Here is a 20,354-nt window from a genome sequence, read left to right as displayed (position 1 = left end):
CATTGAGAAGTACTGTCTTAGGTGTGAAGTTTTAAGGTTTAAGCCAAAATATTTGGAGCAAGGTGAAACTCCATCCGCCTAGCACCACCAGTTCAATCATCTCTCTCCAATACACACAGCTCAACAGGAACCAGAGATCTGTGTCCAGCAACCACACAGGTGCTGCCCAAGTTTCTGCTGCCGAACGCCTACTTCCTCCACGCGTCCTGCAGCTCAGCCATTTGGCAAAAAGTCAGCCGTTCCGCTACTTTGAAGGCAAGTGTCCTATCTTCAGAGTTTCAAATAGCTTCTGAAATACTGGCTTTGCTCTCTAAAAATCTGGAAGTCAAAGGAATCCTTTACTTTTTCCGCCCTGAGCTAACAACACTCCTATACTCTGAGATCCTGCGCGGCTGCTCTCCTGTTTCCCCCACAGCACGGCAGAAGGTTTCACCGCTTTTTCAATCCAAGCCCAATGAACCCAGGGGCGCTGCCTCCGCAGCTGCAGCCCAGGCAGTAACCTGGGGTCCCAGAGCATCTCCCCAGTGACCACCCAAAAATGAGGTAATATGACACAGCAGCTTCACGAGCTACAGGAGACCATTTCAGTGGCTGACAAAATTTGGAATTACGCAGGCCTCCGTTCACTTCGGAGCAAGCCTCTAATCTCGGAGTTAACTGTGCAGCGTGCTGTCGGCACTCAAAGCTACCGCTAAGCAAATTTCCCCGTGGCTACTACTTCAATGAAATTACCTGCCAAGCTGGCCACCCGACTTGTTCTTTCCATCGGGATGAAATACTTCGTCAGCACTTTGCCTTCAGTCCAGCTTAAAAGGCAGGAAATGAAGATAACACAAAACCAGCAAGATGAATACAATAAAAAAGCTTGGGGACTTCAGAGGTTACTAAACATAAGTAGTTCTCAAAGTTTTCAAGCCTGTGGCTCCACGACCTATGGAAAACTTAATACATTAGAGAGCAAAGAACCCTACCTGCAAACAAGCCATTACCAAGCCACAGTGAGAAATGGCAGATCAACAGCAACTCCACACACCCTCCTATTTGGGCGGGACCAGAAGGAACCCAACAGATGCAGAGACCGTCTCTGTGCGGGTCCCTTCTGTCCCCCCGCTCCCGCCGCACTAACCGCGTCTGTCTCCCTGGGCAGCCACGATGGCTGGGCTCCTCAGGCACAGCAGCTATACAAGCACATCATTTCTCACGCAACGGTAGGTTCCTGGGATCATCTGAGGCTCTCGCGGAAAAAAAAAAAAAAATCAAGCACTAGGCTTGTCAGCTCAGACACCTACTGCTATGGGCCACTGCCTTTATAAAATATTTATCACTGCAATAAGCATCTTCCCAGCCATCCTTCTGAATCATCTGCGCCGTGGCCGCCGCACAGCCTGGTATGGGGTGCAGCATTGCTACGTTACAGGGATCACCAGCGAGTCACCCATCAACACCTTCCTCAGAAGCGCACAGGTGGCACGGAGCACGCGAACGGAGCGCGGCACGGGTACAACAAGGTCGCCTGTTACTGGAAATGATCAGCTTCCACTGAGAGCTTACCAAACGCCCTTCGCAGAACAGAAGTTCGCAGCGGTTCCCAGACCTGAACGCTAACCAGCTTTGACATCGCTGCCCTAGGGCTCTCCTCACCTACACGTTCCATCCATGAAAAAATTCATAAACTGTAGGCAGAAGTCAAACTGTTACACTGAACTCGTCTCGCTCCAAGTCTGCTTAGGAGCTACACACTCAAAATTGTTTCCACTTACACCACGCATTCTTGACACCAGATCTCAGCAAAAACGTAACTCCTGTCGTTCAAGTCCTCTGAAACAAGAGCAAGTTTGGCACCACACGAGGAATCCTGCCTTTTGCAAAGGAAGATGAAGCAGTGCTGTAAGGATAGGTTAGCTTTAAGCCCCAAAATACATAAGTTTGAGGCTTGGAATTAATTCAGGTTTTAGCATTTTTACTACTATACCTTACTGCCAAATCCGGGGAAGGAAAGCAAGGTGATGAAAAAGGAAGACATTGTTTTCTGCACGAAGTTCATCTTAAAGAAGCAGTAACGTAACACTTCCAAGCAATTAGCGGGCCTGGCCAGTTGGTAATTCGATCAAAACTCACTGCCACGATCCAAAGTACCCCCAGACCAGCAATCCTCTGCAGCCGTTCCAAGAGCTACAGCAGAGGACACTGCCCTGGCCAAGCCCGGCTCGTAGCTGCCACCTCTGTAAAAAGACACGTCCTGTAATCTCAGCCACTGAGCCAACCTGTGCGTTGCATACAGTGACAATTCACTGGAGAAAATACGTTCCACAGACACGTGAAATGAAGGACAAGTTTTCCAAAGCTACGTTAGTGGCTTCAGAGTATTTCCTCAATGACTTCTAATTAGACTTCTGACTTCTAATTTGCTTTTTATCGAATGTGGATCTAAAGTGCATCACAGGTGCACAGGGCAGCTTGCCGAAAGATGAAATCCCAACCTACATGAATTGAAAAGCACACTTATCAGGGCTGCAGAGCGAGCAAGAGCTTACAGGAGCTTTGGCTGTAAGTCTTGCTAAAATGAAATCTCGGGCCGAGACTCCCAACGTGTCCTGTGGTCACACACGCAGCCCCGGCAACCAGAAACCTTCCGAGGTTGAGAAGGAAGGGACATGTGGGCAGTCTGGCTCCAAAGGCCCTAGAAAGCAGCCGCCATGGAGTCAGCGAGTCAAAGGCTGACTTGTGTCCCCGCCAACAAACAAGCTCGCCCTTACATTAGGCACCTTCTCCCAAGGAGTTACTCAAAAGCTGGCAGCGAACCGCCTCCTAGAAAACAAACTGCTGACGTCTGAAGTTTATCTCGTTGGTCGTTTGTACTCACGCTAACACCAGGAGAGCCTACAACCTTCTGCACTGCTCCAGTTTTCTTCTACCCCGTCAGCCAGCAACAGAGGCTGCACAGCTGCAGATTCACGTGCACAGCTCCGCCCGTTCCAGTCACGTTTCCAGGGGCCGAGTTGTCTTCAGCGGTTTGCTTTTCTTCATCTTCACACACCTCAAACTCCAGAAAACTGGAAAAGTTAGGCTGATCTTGCAATTCCTGGGTCACTTCCATTATTCCCACGCCTTGATTGCCGTGGTCTCTATGAACAAACCCTTCCTCCCGCCTTGTTCGTGCCGCATTAATCGGGAGCCTGTGCTGACAGGCCTGCAGCCCGCGAAGGGACTGAAGCACACCCCTCCCTGCAAGCTCAGCCAAGCCAGAAAATACGGGGGACGATCCCACTGAACCCTCTGCGGTCCACTAAGAAAGCTGTAAGCGAAGAGGAAACAGAAGTGGCTCTGGCACACAGATGGGGGAGCTTTCTACGCTCTCGGGAAGACAGCCGGTTTAGCTTGCCACGGCTAGTTTTCTTTTCAGGACTCCCACTCCCGCTGCTCGTGGCCCTTCTGCGCGGCTGGTGCACACACAGCACCTTACCCGCATCTGCCGGTCACGCCGCAGGGGAGAGATGCGCTGCCCAGGAGCAGCAGGGCAACAAACGCCAGCCTTGCAGCTGGCAAGGCCCCGGAGCCAAGCCGAGGGCCCTCGGGAAAGGCAGAGGAAGAGTGAACAAAGAGCGGAGGGCAAGCGTGGCCACAGAATGAAAAATAACTATCCTGATCCTCCCTCGCCCCGCTGCGCAGCTCGGTCCAGCGTCCCAGGAACAAGGAGAGGGAATCCCCCCCATTCCAGGTACAAGAAGCGCACGCAGTTCACGTGCTTCCTGTTACAGAAGCAGCAGACCTAGTAGCTTGAATTAAACTTAAAAAAAAAAAAAAAAAAAAAAAAAAAATCAAACTGAAATTCAAGCTCTACCACAGCCGTGTGCTGCAACTTCACATAGTCCTTCAGCCATTTGTTCTCTCCAGGGAAGACGGATAGGTTGCCAACCAAGAACTGCACTGCGGGATTAGCCAATGTTTATGAAGTGCTTTAAAGATTAGAAGTGTCACCTATGTGCTAAATATTTCTCCGGCACCATCAGCTTGAACAGCAACCGAGTATCTTGTATCTACTCCTGCCGATCTCGAGCGGGTTGCTCGAGGCGTCAGTCAACCTGACTTCCAACCATCGCGTCTGACGTTAATTCTAGGGGCGTTTTTAGACACATGGCAGGGGAGGAAAGAATTAGGAAACGACTTAAACGGCAACTTCTAAAAACTACCAGCAGAGTAATGACAGTAATATCACCAGAAGAGGCTTAGGGATTTATTTTTTTAAAAACATTCTCACACACACGCGTGAGACTGGAATACTTTGGAACGAAGCCCAGCCGTGCGAAGAGAGGCCCTCTCAGTCATTCACCCAGACAGAACTGGCTTGGCAATGCCATGAAAAGGTACTTTGTACACGTCAGCTTGATAGGAGCTAAATGGATCCCAGTCCCCAAAAAGCTTTTTCCAATGCTCTCGCAGCATCTGAATTAAGAAACCGAGACGTAAGTCCGAGCACACGGGGCAGCAGTACGGCACCGCACGCGCCGTTCACGCCGCACAGTCGGCGTTACGACACGCACAGACCAAACAGCAAGGATATGCTTATTTTTGCTCCTTTCTTCCTCCTGTTGCCACATCACCTAATTTTCTCTTCCAGCTAGAATACGAGCACTCTGTCCGTGTCAAGACCTTGACTATCACCAGTATCGCACACAGAGCCAAGCTGTAAGCATTCCGCTTGAGATCTCAGTGTTTCCCATTCGTTCACCTTTTGTCACCCAGATTCCATCCACCCTCAGAGGGCTTGCACCGCATATGGCTTTAGAAACATGTAAAATACACAGAGCTCAGTCTCCCCTTTGGCCTGTGGGTTCGAACCACCAGCAACAGAATGCAACAACTATTAACAAGCAGTTGGAAAATGAGAAATTCAGTTCCAAGAATTGACTCTGCACTGGAAAGAAGAAAAACAGAATGGGAAACCCCTCGCTTTGTAAACAGCTGCTCTGAAAGCACTGTCAATAGGAAGTTGTTGCACTAAACTGTGTACACATTTGGCTCGCAATTTGCCAACAACGAGGAAAACGGACTCCACAGGAGGATACCCACACCAGGAGCTCAGGGTCAGAACTGGAGAGGTCACACTGCAAATTCAAAGGGGACCACCCCTGAAACGGGTGCTGCACTGCAGCAGGGGTAGTTTTTACCGCGGCGGCCCAGCCTGCGTCCGGACGCACTTGCTCCGACTTGCCAGCAGCACGGTTCAGCGCAGCACGGAGCGGGCTCCTGCCGACGGGCCACGAGCATCTGGAGTGGCCGGTGCCGAGGGCCAGGCGGCCACCAACACCCAGGCTCTCCCGCCAGGGCCCGGGCAGCAGCACCGTGCCAGCAAGAGCCCGTTCACCCCTTTGCCGAAGAGCGGGGCAGGAGCCTCTGCCCCGCCGCTCACCAGCTCTCTGATCTCCCATCAGCCGCGCAACCACCCAGCCCCCGCAGGCAGGGACCCCCCCGGCAGCACCGGGACCCCGACGTCACCGTGCCAGAGGTGTGTGACCAGCGATGCAGCTGCAGCCCGCTCGACCCTGAGCTTGCGGAGCGGGTCTGGGCAGCCCCGACGAGCACGGCAGCCCCGCGCCCAGGCTGCACCTGCCCGGGCGCTGCGTCTGCCCTCGACCGCCAAGGTGAACGCGCCGGCAGCCGGACACAAACGCACGAAGCCCAAGGACGGAGGAGCCCCGTACGCAGGCAAACATCACCCAAAGCCAAAACAGTGTCACCGCGATGCCTTCCGCTCGGCGGTGGAGCCCGCACAGGCGCCTTGTTAACGCTTGCTCACTCGACACAGAAACAACAGCAAGAGAATGAAAAAAAGCAGCGGTCCGGTCGTCGGCCAGCTCCCCTGCAGCCGGGAGAGCATTTTCGGGAGGGATCCTGTCAAAGACGGCGGGGTAAGACTGTGGCAGGAGGCAGAGCGCAGCTGCGATGCCAGCGCTTTTCCTGCCCAGGTTTAAGGGCTTCCCATGCGCCAGCAAGCCTGCTCCCAGACTGGAGCCCCGGGCAGGCGGCTGACGAGGTGCCCTTGCTGGGGATAACCTCACCCAGGTGTCTCGCACACTGGTTTGCACCAGCCCATGTGGCCGGCAGCTGCCTCTGGCTTCGGAGAAGGTGACTCACCGAGGTCACGCATCATCAACTGCTCTGACTCAAGCCGGGAACTAGAAGCGCAGGAGAGCCTGGGAACTCTGAACTGAAGACAGAGCTCCGCACAAAGAAGCCTCCTACCAACACATGCCATCCTCGCAGGGCCACTTGCGCCCTTTCCTGTGCAAAGCCAACTGAAGCCAAAGCATCAAAACAAAGCAAAGACTGGAACTGGCATTCAAGATCTTGAAACGCATTTAACAGAAGAAAAAAAAGCCTCGCAAAAAATAAAAAGCGATCTTAATCTTAACTGAGAGTTGATCTCCCACGTCTAACAAACTACTGGAGCATCCCAGGCACTGAATTTCACCACTAAACTCAGACGCACCGCTGAGGTTTCCACCTGCGAGGAGGCGGCGGCACCACGGGAGACTCTGCAGAGCAGCCTTTGTTCAGGGACCCAGCAAAGAAAACACATCTGCTCAGCCCAAACGGCTTCTCCCTCCAGGCCGACAGGATCTCAATTGGGAGGACGGGAAGCGAGCTTTGTTTCAGGCAGCAAGAAAGGCGGTCTTATCACAGGGACCAACGCAAAAGGTTTTCAACCTTGGAGACCTACACGCAGTCAAACCAAAAGCGTTTTGCTGTTTACCTCAGAGACACGGAACTTGCTTTCAAACAGCCTGGTTGGGTGTCTCTGCAGAGCTCCTCGTGTTTGGACAAGCACGTTTGCTCTGGTGACTATTTGAATGATGACTCACTCGCTCGAACAAGCCAGGGCACCCTACCACACAAACCCCCAAAGTGCTGACTTAGGGCTTGGGATGCAAATCCGCCAGGAAGCGGCGTTTCCCCGCCGAGGGCCGAGACGCCCAGACCTGGTCACTGCTGCGCGTCCCTCGCAACAGGACATGCCACTGCAGCCAGGCTGCTCCTCGTGCAGCCCCCGGCCGCTGCCAGAAGAGCGGCTTCCCCCCCAGTGCTGGGGTACATGCTTCTTAAACGCGACTGTAAGCGATGTTTGGGGAAAGACCGGTATCTACAGTGAAACCGTTAAGCCAGTTCTAACGCTGTGAGGCTAGAAAGTCGAAAATGTAAAGCAGACTGGTAAAACGCAGCGCTCTAAAAAGAAAAATCCCTACTTCAGCTGCAGTTCTTGCCTTGAGGACAAACTGAAGGAGGAGACGACAGGAATAAGCAAATTTTGTACGGTATTCTTGCTCTCATTGCACTTCTAAAGTTGCCCCTTTTTTTTTTTTTTTTTTTTTCCCCTTTGAATATGCGTGCTCTGCAAAACGGACAGCCCAACCGCAGTCTCTCTGTGCGCCCTCTGCCCGCTCGGGACCGGCGGGCCCAGCGCCTCGTGCCCTGCTCCTGCGGAGCCGCCAGCCCGCGGCCGCCCGCTCGCCCCGCCGGTGGCACTCCTCCAGCCACTTCCACTTGTGTCTCCCGAAGCATGTGAGAGTCACAACCCGTGACGAGCCCAGCAGTAATTGCCGTATCAATTTCGACGCTCCTCCGGCCAGAGCAACGCCTGTAACTGTAAACCAGAAACCTTTTAATATCCCACTCAATTATGAAGAAAACAACTTCTGAGCAGCAGCAGCAGCAGCGTGGCAGCATCGTTCGGAGCCCGACCTGGGGCCTGGCTAGGGATGGCCAATGCACGCGGGGAGAGGTTGTGTTGAGAAAGACTCTCGGGGGGACAGAAGCAGAGATGGCTCTTGCGCGTGTCGCCGACGCTGTCGGTGCTGCTCGACCCCTTTCTTGCCGACCCCACTGAGGAGTTGAAAATGCTGGAACACACGGAAGGAGAAAACAGATGAATCAACTGATGGCGTCCCCTCAGAACGTGACTTGGTGGTAATGCAGCCTCTGGGCTGTTTACAAACACAAGAGAAAGAGCCCAGGAACTAAGCAACTAAATCGGGCACTCTCCTACGAAGCAGTCTTACAACTGCTCTCTTATTTCCAAACAATTATCAAGGAAAGGTAAACAATCTGAATGACTGGAGCTCAGAAAACATTCCCATCCACTATAGCCTTTCAAAAGCAAGTCAGATGCTTTGCTGAAGCAAGAATGAGATCAGAACTGACTTCCAACCCCTGACGCCAAATCCTGAAGCTCACTGTCACCTTACCAGCCCTCCCCGCGGAAGGCAGCTTTTCTCGCCCAGGCATTAAGGGGCAGGATTTGGAGACGCGCAGGCACACAGCCTCGAGAAGGCTCCCACCTTGCTCTGCGCAGCCCTGACCTGCTTTTGTCTCGCCACGCTGCGAGCTGGGCTTTGTTGCCATGGTGAAAGCTCTGACACATTCAGTTTTCCCACTAATTTCCTGCTGCACTACAAGCTACCGCTGCTTTGCACCTCACTGCTTATCAGTAGGGTGACAAGGAACCCCACCACCGCCCACACGAATGAATCCGGATTTGGCCAGGCCCTCTCTTTGCCTGCTCACTCTGCCAACAGCATTCTAAGGCAACTTTAGTTACGCCTCTATTAAGCAGAAGCCCTCTTGCCTCATCGCTACCAGGATGGCTCAGGTACTCCATCTGTGTCTTCTCAGGACACGCAAGATGGGATATACTTTTGAAGAGTTTCTCTTGCATCCTAAAGCCGTCCGCCTTCAAATGAAGCCCTGCAAAAGAAATTTGATCATCAAGCAAAAATCCTGCTCTAGACAAATATGCATTGCCTGTCCAGATTCTGATCGCAGCAACTGATAATCCCCATCTTGGGGCAACCCGACAGCCAAACTGGGAGCACCGAGCCCCTGCTGTCACACAGGCTCTCACATCAACCTCCACTCCTGCACTGACTGCCAAGATGCAAGGGCTCTCTGATCGCTGGAACCACGCAGGATTTCTGTAAACCTTGACCTGCAACACAGAGTACGCGAGTCGGCTCCCAGAGCCAAGCGCATTGCCATCCTCAAACCAAACATGAATTTGAGGCCTGCCATTTCCCACAACCTGTTTTGGGAAGAAATACTAACAGCTGCTTCCCTATCCTCCTGGAGACGCTGAAGCAGTCAGCAAAGCCCTTACACTTCTACAGGCTCTTGCAAGAGTCACCCACCAACCTCGCGTCCTGAGAAAAAACAAACAGTATTTGCACACAAAGGACGGTTAGTTTCCACACTTCCTCAGGCAGCTCCAAAATTCTCAGCTGACGTTTTCCCGAAGACAATGCTTGGTACGAACCTGATGTTGTTTCACGGGCCCTACCCACATATCTTCTGAAACATTTTCTGCAGAGCTGCTTGTCTTGCTGTCGTCAGGTTCGGGGCACAGCACGCAGGAGTGACCACTGCCACCAAAAAAGAGGGACTAAAGGGTGCGTTTCTCCAGAAAACTCTCCACTGCAGGTCAACACACGGGTTTTCCCTGTCTCCGGGAGTTTACCAAAAGGAACCAGGCAATTTAGTGATCCTCGTAATTAAAGGCTGCATCCCACCCTTGTCTTAAGAAAAGGCGGCAGCGTTTCCAATCCCATACTGCCATTCCTGAACCACCGTATTTTCCTTTGAACTCGCACGAAGGAGCTAACTTCATACCCAGCTGTCTCAACGGTCAACAGCAAGCGGAGACAACAATCCTGTTTTGTCTGTGGTACCAAACTGGGACCAGCAGTGCACACACACAAACAACGGAAAGTAGAGGTTAAGGCCCACATTGCCTAGCAAATGACTCAAACTGCAGAAGCGCTGAAGTGGGAAAATACCTATAGTCAGTCTTCACTTGTCTTTTTACTGTGTCACAGGAGTCTCAACTTGGCTGAAAAAATATTAGTATTTTGTTCTGACTAAGCATAGGGTTTCACCGTGTACCTCAGCTGCTGTGGGAAACGCACGTCCCCTGCAACTCTGCCAGGGCAGTGGGCACACAACACCCACGCTGCAGCAAGCTCGTGGAGGTAGCTACCGTGATTTCCTCCTCCTCCACCAGCTCTGTGTTTTGTTTCCAATATAAAACAGCTGAAATAACCAGAAGAAAGGAAGAGTCTTTGGGGTTTTTGAATCTTGCACTTCCCAAAGCAGCTCAGGTGAAAAGCCACCTCCACAGAAGCCAAACATTAAAATCCTCGTGCAGCGAATGAATCAGAATGATTTTTATTGGTGTTCAATGAGATTGTGCTTGAAAACAAACAGTTGCTGTATAACTGACAACCATCTCACTGTGTCAAAACGCCTGAGATGCAAGAACATAGATGGGCTTTGTACAGCTAAGAATATATCCCTTAATGGCTACTGGGTAACGACTGTATTTGTTTAATGGTACATTTACATGTGCAAAAAACCAGTAGCACAAGCTAAGCTATACAGTAATTAGTTTAACGGGGGAGGGGGGGGGGGGGGGAAGCCCTACGACCTCAAAAACTGCTGAAACCAGCTCCAGCTGTTACCAGCCTCGGGGATGCAGAAGATACCAGACACAAAAGCAGCTGTCCGCAGAACACCACCATTGTCTTCTGGCCACCTGGGTAAGGAGAAATCCTTCCAAAAATGAAGCGGTGCCCGATCCTTTCCCTGCTCCTGGGCAGGGGCGAGGCCAGGACAGTCCCCTGCAGCAGCCCAGAGCCCCAGCCGCCGGGGCACTCCAGCCTAGCTGATAACCTCGACAGCCACTTGTGAGATTACAGCCCAAGGGTCTCCTACAAGCACAGCCAGAGAGGAAAGACTACATACAAAGACTAATACTTCTCACCCTCAGCTGCTGCCAGTGCTCCGGAGCTTGAGCTAAAATTTAGGAAGCGCAGATACGGAGTCGTGCTGTCACAGTATCTGGCCGGAAGGCAAACATCCTTCTAAAGCAGGAATTACTTCAGTGCAAAGGTAACGACGGGGGAGGTTAGAGATCAGCGCCTCTTCCTATCACGGTAGGGCACAAACCCAGAGCGCGGACATTTCAAGACTTACACAGCCGACAGGCCGGCTGGTAATGCAGCCCAGCAGTTTAGGGGGCAGCTGCCCGGACCGTTTCACCTACGAGGCAGCAGCAACCCCAGGCCCCAAGGCAAAGGTAAGCACAAAGCCTCTCCCGAAGAGAGAGCAGAGAGGGGAAGCGGACGCGCAATGAACAGTGGCACTGCCAGCGCAAGGGAGGCACGGAGCAACATCTTGGTAAGAATTTAGGTGCAGACGGTGACAGGCTTTTTTTCACCTACCTCCTCACCTTCATCGTAATGCAGTCCGTTGCTCAGAAGATCAGAACAGCTGTGCCTTGGGTGCCCGCCCAGACGCTGCCCTAACGAGGGTCACCAGCACTGCTCCGGGCTCCTGCGCGCCCTCCACAGCAGCACGACGGCCGACTGGACTGCAGGCGTCCCTCCCGGCGATGGGACCTGGCTGCAAACGAGCACCACCGCTGCCGTTCAGCCCGTCGGCTGAGCAGACTTCACACACAGTTACGTACAGCTCGTCACCTTACTCCTTCCATTAAAAGGACTTAGATGTCGTAAAACACGCCAATTAGTTTTTAGGTGAAGCCTCATCAGCCTCCATTCAGCTGCCTTTGCCCGTCAGCAAGAAGCCTTTGGGCTCGATGACGCTGTCCCCCGAGAGGGACCAGAAACACACCTGGAACTACCCAATGAGCCTGAAAACGGGTAAAAAATCAGAAGCACCCCAGGCTAAACAACAGTAGATCCCTGAGCCCGAAAAAAAAACCCTGCGCCCACACTGCGATGGTCACGGTTCTTTCACGTGCCCCTTGCTGTTTGGCCTCTATACACGTTACGTATTTTCACACGTACATTCCATGCGCGAGAAGAGGCTCTCCAGGAAGTGAATACAGCTGAAAGTCCCAGCCTGCCAAAGAACCAGCATGAGCTGAGAAAGACTTGTTCAGGTTAGGAAAAACCTTAAAAAAAAAAAAAAAAAGAAAAAGAAAAAAAAAAGTGTCTTCCCTTCTGTTGCAGAAATCCACGTGCACTCTCCCAGTCTTGAAAACGCTTCACGGGGTCCGTCTCATTCAAAACGACTTCCAATGGGCCTAACCATATTTTAAAAGTTATTGGAACGAGACGTGAAACATCCATCTGTTTGCTGAAAGGCAGCAGACGTACGCAGCCTCCAGATCCAGACTTTAATTGCAATACTTTAATCTGCTGCCGCAGCCCCCCATTCTCTCTTATTCCCAGGAGCTCCAAGGCGTGCGCGCTCCTAATGGAGTCCTGACAGTCGCCCTGCGCCTGGCGCGCCGTCAAACCACTCCAGCCTCCAGCTCCGGGCCCGCAGTCGCATGCTGATACCCTACAGAGACGCCTTTTCTTCGAAAAGTTCTTCAAAACTCGATAATTAATGTACTATAACTGCATCGGATACTTTAAGACGTTGAAGGCAGAGCTTCCGACTGCCGAAACAGACATGAAAGTAGCAAGCGTCGAGGAGACGCTGAACTACAACAAAAGCCTTAAATTGGACTGTCGATAACAGTCATCTTCTCCACTACACAATACCAAAGTCGGGGCCGGTCACCTCATCCATCTGCAAACGACAACAAGAACTCAGTGCTCACAGATCGCTCTCCTGTGTGAGCAGCAGGCCCTATTTAGAGGGCCGCAGCAGGATTCGGCCTTGGGCAGCTGGTCACGCCGGGCTCCCGCTCCACTCACTGCAAAGAAACGGGCAGTTTGACTCCGGGGCTCAGCTGGCCTGTTTTAGGGTGTGCTGCGTCACCCTCCAGACAGGCCACCTTCTCCCACCAGCGGACCCCAGGCTTCCGCATCCAAAGCCAGGTCAGACAGCCTCAGCTGCCCCTCCCGCTGCGCCAGAACCGCGTTCTGTACGGGCATCGGCCTCCCCGCTTTCTTCCACCCACCAGCTCCTCCTCACGGATCCCGGGCAGCTCCAGCTTCCCAACTCCCCTGGGAGGTTATCCCAGCGAGTCGTTCCCCTCCGACAGCCTTCACAAACCCTGCCCGCGCGAGAGCCGCCCCGCGCGACGCGGCGTGAGCACCGCCACGCACCCCAGCCGGGGGGCACCAAACCCACGCTTCGACTTGTACCTTCCGTTCCGCTTCAAACCTTCCGTGGCTGAAACGCTTTCGGGAAGAGCATCTGCACTCCCGCCGCCTGCATGCGACCACCCGGTTGCACCAAGACGCAATGCTACCGCGGCCCCAAACTACGCGCTTCAGCCCGCTTCGCCGTAGTGAAACTCCGCACCTCTCTCGGAGGGATGCCAGAGTCACCCCGGACGCACCGGTGCTATGGGAGGACCAGGTCTTTTCCACAGTTCGGCAACGTTGCGAGAACCCCGCACCCAAACGGCAGCTGCCCAGGCTGGAAACTGTCCCCAGCACTGGGCGCAGAGGCCGCCGGGGCACCCCAAAGCAGCAGCGGCCTTTCGGCGTACTCCGGACCCGTGCTCGGCCAGAATGAAAGGCCTGTGGCTAGCTCCCAGTGAGGTACGGCACCCAGCGTGCCGGGCAGGGCGGCGGCAGCCGAGCGGGCTGCCCCAGGATCCCCTGCCCACCCTCGGCACACGCCGCTGCCGAGCAAAGCGCGGCTCGGCTCCCCCCGCACACGCAGGCAAGCGCTGCGCTATTTTTGAGCACAACGTGTCAGTTCCACCGGGTGTGGGAGTTTGTTTGCGTGGGTTAGTATGATTCGACTACTTTGAAACTTGGCTGAAGCCACATAATTCCCTTTTTATGGAACCCCTTTGATGGCCATTTAACAGAGAGGGCGAGGTTTAGCCTCAACTATAGAGACTTGGGGTCAGAGTTACTAGGAAAAGACACATAATGACTAATAATGAATCAGCCTTCAGTGGTTTCTTCATTTAAGTGTTAATGCATCATATTAAGCCCCTGGACTGGGATCAGCAGCAAGGCCCTGTCTGTCATAAACGAGTACGACGGCTTAACTAGAGACTTTCCAAACTGCTCTACTTAAACCCGGCGCAGGCTCCGATGGGGGACCCCCGAGTCAGTTTAACCCTTGCTCGCATACGTCCCGCTGAAGGCAGCGTCTTGCTGGCGCCACGCAGACAACAGCGGGACTGACAGACAACAGCACCCATCGCGCTCACAATGGGAAGTCACAATTCACACGAGACACTCCTCAACCAGGGAGAACTGTCACTACAGACTGTAACTTCTGCTCTGCCGGCAACACCGGAGCAACTTCCTAAAGCTCTACGGCCACGGGAAAAAACATACAGTCGTTACGCAATTGCCTTGACAAGAGCAAGAAGGGGCAAGCTGCTCAGGGTAGCGGATTTCTGCAGCCATCACACAAGGCTGATACATGACCCAAGGAGAGCATGTGGGGAAAAAGGAGTTGAGCTGCTGCTTCTCTGCAAAAATACCTAATACCCAAGGAACCCAGTCTCCCAGCAACATACTGCTATTTCCTTATTTCCTTCCACCACGATTCCTCCTTCGAACACAAACGAGGCTTTAGAAGCCCTAATTAGGCCTCCACAGCATTCACAAAACCTTTGCAAGATATCTACAATGAAAAAAGACGCCGACCCCTTCCTACGTGGCAGCCATTCCTCTTCCCATTCCCGTCAGCAGCGACCACTCTTCCTCACAGGGGCAACTTCTGGCCTGGCCCAAAGACACCACCGCCCTGTTGACCAGCGTTTGTTCCGCTCCCACAGCTCTGTCTCGTCTCCCATAGCAGCCCCAAAGCTGCAGCCCAAAGCACAGCAAACATTTGGGAGGAAGAGACCCAGGGCAGGAGGTGGGAGGCAGCCAGGCTGAAGCGGCACAAAAGATGTACCCACCCCGCCCCCCCAAGTGAGCTAACAGCAACTCAGCTGAGAAGTAGGTACTACTTATCTTGGCTCCTTTAGACTGCTCCCCCTGCCCCAACCGGGCTGAAGGCAGGACAGGTGCCGCAGCCCCCTTCATCACCCCTGCCCTGCAGCTGGCTCTCCGCGCCCCCTCTCCCCACGCTAGCTCTGTTAGACTCATCAAGGAGGAGCCTGGTCTCAAACTGAATCATGCTCCTGCATTAATCTCTCGGTAATCATACGTTCCTTGCTACAGCAAGGGAAAGGTTGCAATGAAACGTGACGTCAGTACTTCAGCCTGCGGCTGATACAGGTAAACACCCCTGTGAGGTTTTAGGAAATATTCCCTCGTAGCCCCACTGTGGCAGCGATGCTCAGCCAAAGCCCATTTCTAGCTTTTAGGCTTTACTGAATCCCCCCCCACCAAGAGGGAGCTAAAATACAGCTCTTCCGCAGCACACAGATGATGAGGACAGAGGCCACGTGAGCAGCAGCGTAACAGACGCCCGAGGAATTAGCGACCCACAACCATCAGCCTTTCTTACGGCCAAGAGAAGTAAGAAGCGGGACAGGTGAAGCACCAAACAATGCTGGAAAAGAAAAGGAAACCGATCCAGAAAGGTGACCGGGCGAGGCCCTCACACGGCTCAGTACGAAACACGCAGCCACCAGTACTGAACAACTTCCATTAGACACGGCGACGGTGAATCGTGGCACACCGGCACGCAGCCTACGCCGAGATTATGGCGCTCGGCACGCTGGCGGGAGGAAGCGATCTGTGGTCACCCCACTGCCACGTGCCCCACGGCTGCACATCGGAGGCAGGGAAGAGCAGGGCAGAGCACCCACCAAGACTTTTCCACCCTCTAGGCTGAGCGCGCTTCGCATTGGAGGAGAGAGAAACCCAGGCAAGGTGGCATCGCTTCTTGAGCCTCCCGCATTCAGCGACCAAAGTGTGCCAAATCAAGCCCCGTTCCTTCCAGAGCAGCAAAGCCTAATTATTAACAGTCTACCAGCGGGGTTTTTAGCAACGTCTTAAGTGCCACAGTGCCCACCTACGAGAATTCCAGGGCAAACGTTGCTCTGCTGATGACCCCCAACTCACCCAAGGACAAACCCTAAAAACTAAGCTGGTTCTCTCATGGACAGGCACATCCTCTCCAAGCAAAAGCAGAGATGCCGCCTGCTCTCCAGAAAAGGCTCAGCTCCTTAAAAACCTAGGAAAAAAAAAATAATCAGCTTAATTCTAGCCTTTCTCCAGTTGCGGTTGTGATGGTAGCAAAAGGGCTACGTTCTGCCAAAGATGAAAGCATCACCCTTTTGGGTTACTAGCCAACAAATCAACTCCAGGTAGCCCCTTAAACAGGATGCCATAATGCACAACTAGTCAAACTTGCTCCTAGCTTGGCCCGTTCCCTAGCTATCGCTAGAAATGCTGAGGAGCCCCAAGAGAAGTGGACAATCAGCCTGGAAGAAGTTCAGACAGCACAGGGGGAAGATCGCTGGACCTGCGAGGTAGTCATGTTCTCCCAGGGCTGCGAATTCGTAGCTCCCCCTCAGGACAAAAAAACAGAGGTGAGAATTAATACTTATCTCCCAAGGAAACACTCAACACACGCAGTGCAGTGGCTTGAACCCCCAGAATAAGGGAAGGCCAAACACTTACAATAACTTATTACTTGCTACAACAGCAGAGGGGCAGTTCCAGCCCGGCGGGGGCTTCTCAGGCCAGCCGGGTCCCCGGTCATGCTGCAGCCACGAGGGAAGGAAGAACAGCAGCGAGCTTTCAGCATTGCAGAGCAGCCACAGCGGTCCCTCGCCTCCCTCCTCACCCCCAACAGCTCCTGAGGACGGAAATGCAACGTCCAAAGAGCACGGGAACACAGGGGACGCTGCTCCGCAGTGCATTGGTGAAGCCCTCTCTGGTAACGTTCACCGATCAACCCTTACGAAAAAACGCGGCATTAAAAACAACTCCAGTGTCTGAACAGAGCTGGAATTCTAATGAAGTCGCTCGGGCGATTTATAAATGGAAATTGTGTGGAAAACAATTCATTCAGTAGGTCACTCAGAAGATTTTGAGACCAGAAGCAAGAAAGGGTTTCTTGTGAAAGAGGAGAAGAGACAAAGGGAAGGGGGACAGAAGGCAGGAAACAGAAAAGGAGAGATGCAGCAAGATATCCTGCAGGTGCCCAATTAATCCCAGTCAGGGAAGCGGCTCCAGTTCCTGCCCAGCCGTCAGAACAGCTCTCTCTTACAGAGCACAAGATCCCAACTTTGCATAACCAGGGACTGAATGTAAATTGCTGGCTTGGTAAAAACGCAAATTGTCGACTGTTCCCTTCTATTTCATCAGTTCCAGCAGAGACAATTATGAATACAGGCCTCCTGCCCTTTAGGATGATTAACATTCCCTTCCGTTCGTGTCCCCAACACTGCTGACCCACATTGGACTTGCGAAATTCACTTATATGTAAACTGCAAGGTTCTGTGTCAGCAGTATGTGCCGGACCATTAGCGCCAGGCGCACACAGCACACACTCTCCTCCCCTCTGCAAATAAACCCAGGCCTCAATTTCAAAACGGCCAGAAAAATCCCGGCCCTTCAGCACGACAGCAGGCACCAAGCCGTTCCCTGCTTTTCCTCTTGAGGGAAAAGGGGACGCAAGCCAGGAAGGCTCACACCGTTATCTCCAGATGTCACGTCAAAGTCCGCTTGAGCCGGTAAGCGTCCGTAGGGCAGGGAAACGGACTCCGGTGCCCCATCAGTGGACCACCTGTAAAGCCACGCGCAGCAAGGAACACGAGCCTACACAGTTATTACTATCACCTTCTGGGAAAGGTCTAAAAGAGACGGGCGCCGTGTATTTTCAAGCTTCCGCAGACGTCCGCGCCCGAACTCCCTCAGAGACATCGGACGAACGCGGTTCCCAAGGAGGGGCCGTGATGAGCAAACCAGCTTTTCTCCAAGAGAACGTAACACGGGGTCAAGTTTGTGCAGGGATCCGGTGGCTATATTTGAACGCTGCCCGATTCCTCTCTGCAGCCACTACTGGAGGAGATCACCTCTGGAAGGGGCCACCAGCTCACTCGGCGATCGGGCTACACTTGCCTTCCATGATCAAAGAATTCTTTCAGATCCCCAGACGATGGGACAACCTTGCCAAGGCTTTACTTCCTTCTAAGTCACTTCCACTAAGTCAAATTGCTAAAACTATTACCGTGCTGGAAGCAAGCTCTCGGTAGCGCTATTTTGTATTCCTGCTGCCATGCCAAGGAGCCTTCCCACACAGATTCGCCCTTTCCAACCCATTTTACGGGGATACCTCTCCTCTGACCTCCGGAGTCCCAGAGCTTAAAGCAAGTAGCTCCTCTTCCCTTCCCCAATCCTCTGCCAGAGCCAGCAGCGACGGCCCCATCAGCGAAGAAAAGCACCGAAACAACAGTGCTGAGGGTTCGCAGGCAAAAAACAATCCGTTTGCTCGCGCTCCTCTTCACGGGCAGGGATTTGAAAGGAAACCTGACCTCAGAGCGGAGCGAGCTTCCAGGTCAAGTTTCAGCTCCAAGCTACTCCAGCTCAGCCTGGCAGGCACCGGCGCAGCCGAACAGATGGCGGTTCTTCCAGCGCAGGTATTTCCCCGGTCTCAGCGAGCGCTCGGAGTTCGGAGGGACTGCATCTCCTCCTCGCAGCCGCGCAGGGAAGCGCGCAAGCACGCCCAGCCTGCCACTGCAGTGGCTGGCACACTCCACTGGGCTCAGTGGCCGAGGCAACTAGCAAGGCTGCCATCCCGGCGGGAAAGAGCCATGCTGCTTCCTAAAGCCAGCGAGCTACCCTCGGTCACTTCACGGCAGCAGAAACAAGGGTCAACTGCTGCTTAGCAAAGCCCGAGTTTTTTCAAGCTTGGTGTCCTCTTCCATCGTCCACCACTGAAGCGTAAAATCCAGCCCCGGCCCTGCCAACGCCGAACAGCATCTCCAGACAAAACGTGCCTGCCTTTTGCCGTCCCTCACCAAAATCAACTCTTCCCACGCAGAAGGTGGTCTCCGCTTCGGTATTTTGCAAGCCTCGGAGTCAGCACCACTCAAAAGAAACCTCGGCCCAACGAGGGAGACTGAGAGCAGGAACGCAGCTCACGGCTGCGGGAGCGACCTCCGCTCAAGACGAGCGGCCTCCTGGGCTCGGAGCATCTGAACTTACCGCCCCGGCTTCTCCCAGTTCAGATTTATAATGGGGAAAACTGCAGCCAAGCGCTGCGGAAAACAGCGGCAGCCGACGTTCAGGCTAAACTGCAGCACCTAGCACTTGAAGGCACAGAAAGAGACATGGGTTTATGCAAGATAGGCAGATATAACCCAATTCTGAAAGGAACTGTCCAGGAGGTGTTAAGTAACTGGTTTTTAAATAGCCCCTGAAACTAATTTTACTTAGTTATCTGGGCAAAAAGCCAGGGTTTCAACAAATGAAAGCGACGGTGGATTTCTACTAGCGTTTCAATACCGCGTAACTCCCGAAGCGCGCAGGAGGACGAGGCCAAAGCCGCCTCCGCAGCCGCCCCTGGGCAGCGCTTCCAGGGCGCCGGCCGGGCGGGACGGAGCCGCGGCCCGTCCGCTCCCCTCCCGTCGCGACTGTCGCCCCGCGACAGCTCCACGGGGCCAGAGCACGGCGCGACACGGCCGCGGCCCCCCGCCGGTCCCGCGTTCCGTGGGGCAGCGGCGCGGCGCCGGGCGCGCAGCCCCGTACCTGGCGGCACCCGGGCGCCAGAACCGCTCCCCTCAGCGTTCCTCGCGCTATTCCTCGCCGTTGGCTGCGTGGCCCTGCAAGACTCGAGCGGAGCAATTCCCCGGAGCCCCCCCCACCCCTTGGAAGCTGCCCCGCGCGTGGGGGCGGCATCCCCCACGTCCCCGGAACGCGGTTCTTCCACCCCGCGCCTCCTCCCCCAGGGTGGGCACCGGGCGAACGGGCAGCGCCTTGCCCGCCGGCCCGCCCGCGGCAGCGCCGTCCCCCCGCGCCGCGACCCACGGCCACGCGAGGAAAGCCGCCCGTGGCCTGCCGCGCCGCCGGCCCCGCCGCGGGCCCGGCCCCACGGGCAGCGCTCCGCGCCCGCCGCGGCTGGGTGCGTGGGAAGGGGGGGAAACAACACCCACACCCCCCCACACACACACACGCACGGCGGGCCCCTCACCTTGGCGCGGGTCACCAGGTGCGTGGCCAGCTTCACCACGGCGAAGTTGCCCTTGCCGATGGTCCGCTCGATCTCGTAGTAGCCGATGCGGGCGGGCCCGGGGGGCCGCGGGGGCGGCGGGGCCGGGGGCAGCCGCGGGGCCGGAGGGGGCCCCCCCGCGCCGCTCGCCGCCGCCGCTGCAGCCGCCGCCGCCATCTTGTTGCGAGGAGCAAACCCCCCCCCCCCCCCCCTCGGGGCTGCGGCACCGCGTGAGCTCATCCGCGGGGGGGGGGGGGAGGAGGAGGGAGGGGGGGAGCGGCTGCCATAGCAACCGCGGGGGG

At 54.6% G+C, this 20,354-nt stretch overlaps 1 protein-coding gene across 5 annotated transcripts in view; it reads right to left on the bottom strand.

Annotated features, from left to right (window-relative positions):
• The window catches only part of SIK3 (SIK family kinase 3), an 88,200-nt gene that overhangs the window by 66,550 nt on the left and 1,296 nt on the right, over nt 1-20,354 (bottom strand). For 2 of the 5 annotated variants that reach the window (XM_042800359.1, XM_042800361.1), the window contains exon 1: nt 20,035-20,202. The exons of 1 other annotated variant lie outside the window; for it this stretch is intronic. The gene's annotated coding sequence lies outside the window, so the exon portion shown is untranslated. Of the gene's footprint in view, nt 1-20,034; nt 20,210-20,354 lie in introns of those variants that run through there. 2 more of the 5 variants (XM_042800357.1, XM_042800358.1) reach the window with 2 other exon arrangements.

Source organism: Tyto alba, unplaced genomic scaffold, assembly GCF_018691265.1.
Source record: "Tyto alba isolate M040663 unplaced genomic scaffold, T.alba_DEE_v4.0 Super-Scaffold_32, whole genome shotgun sequence".
NCBI lineage: Eukaryota > Metazoa > Chordata > Aves > Strigiformes > Tytonidae > Tyto > Tyto alba.
Note: the sequence above shows the minus strand (reverse complement) of the source record. Positions and strands in the feature narration are given on the sequence as shown.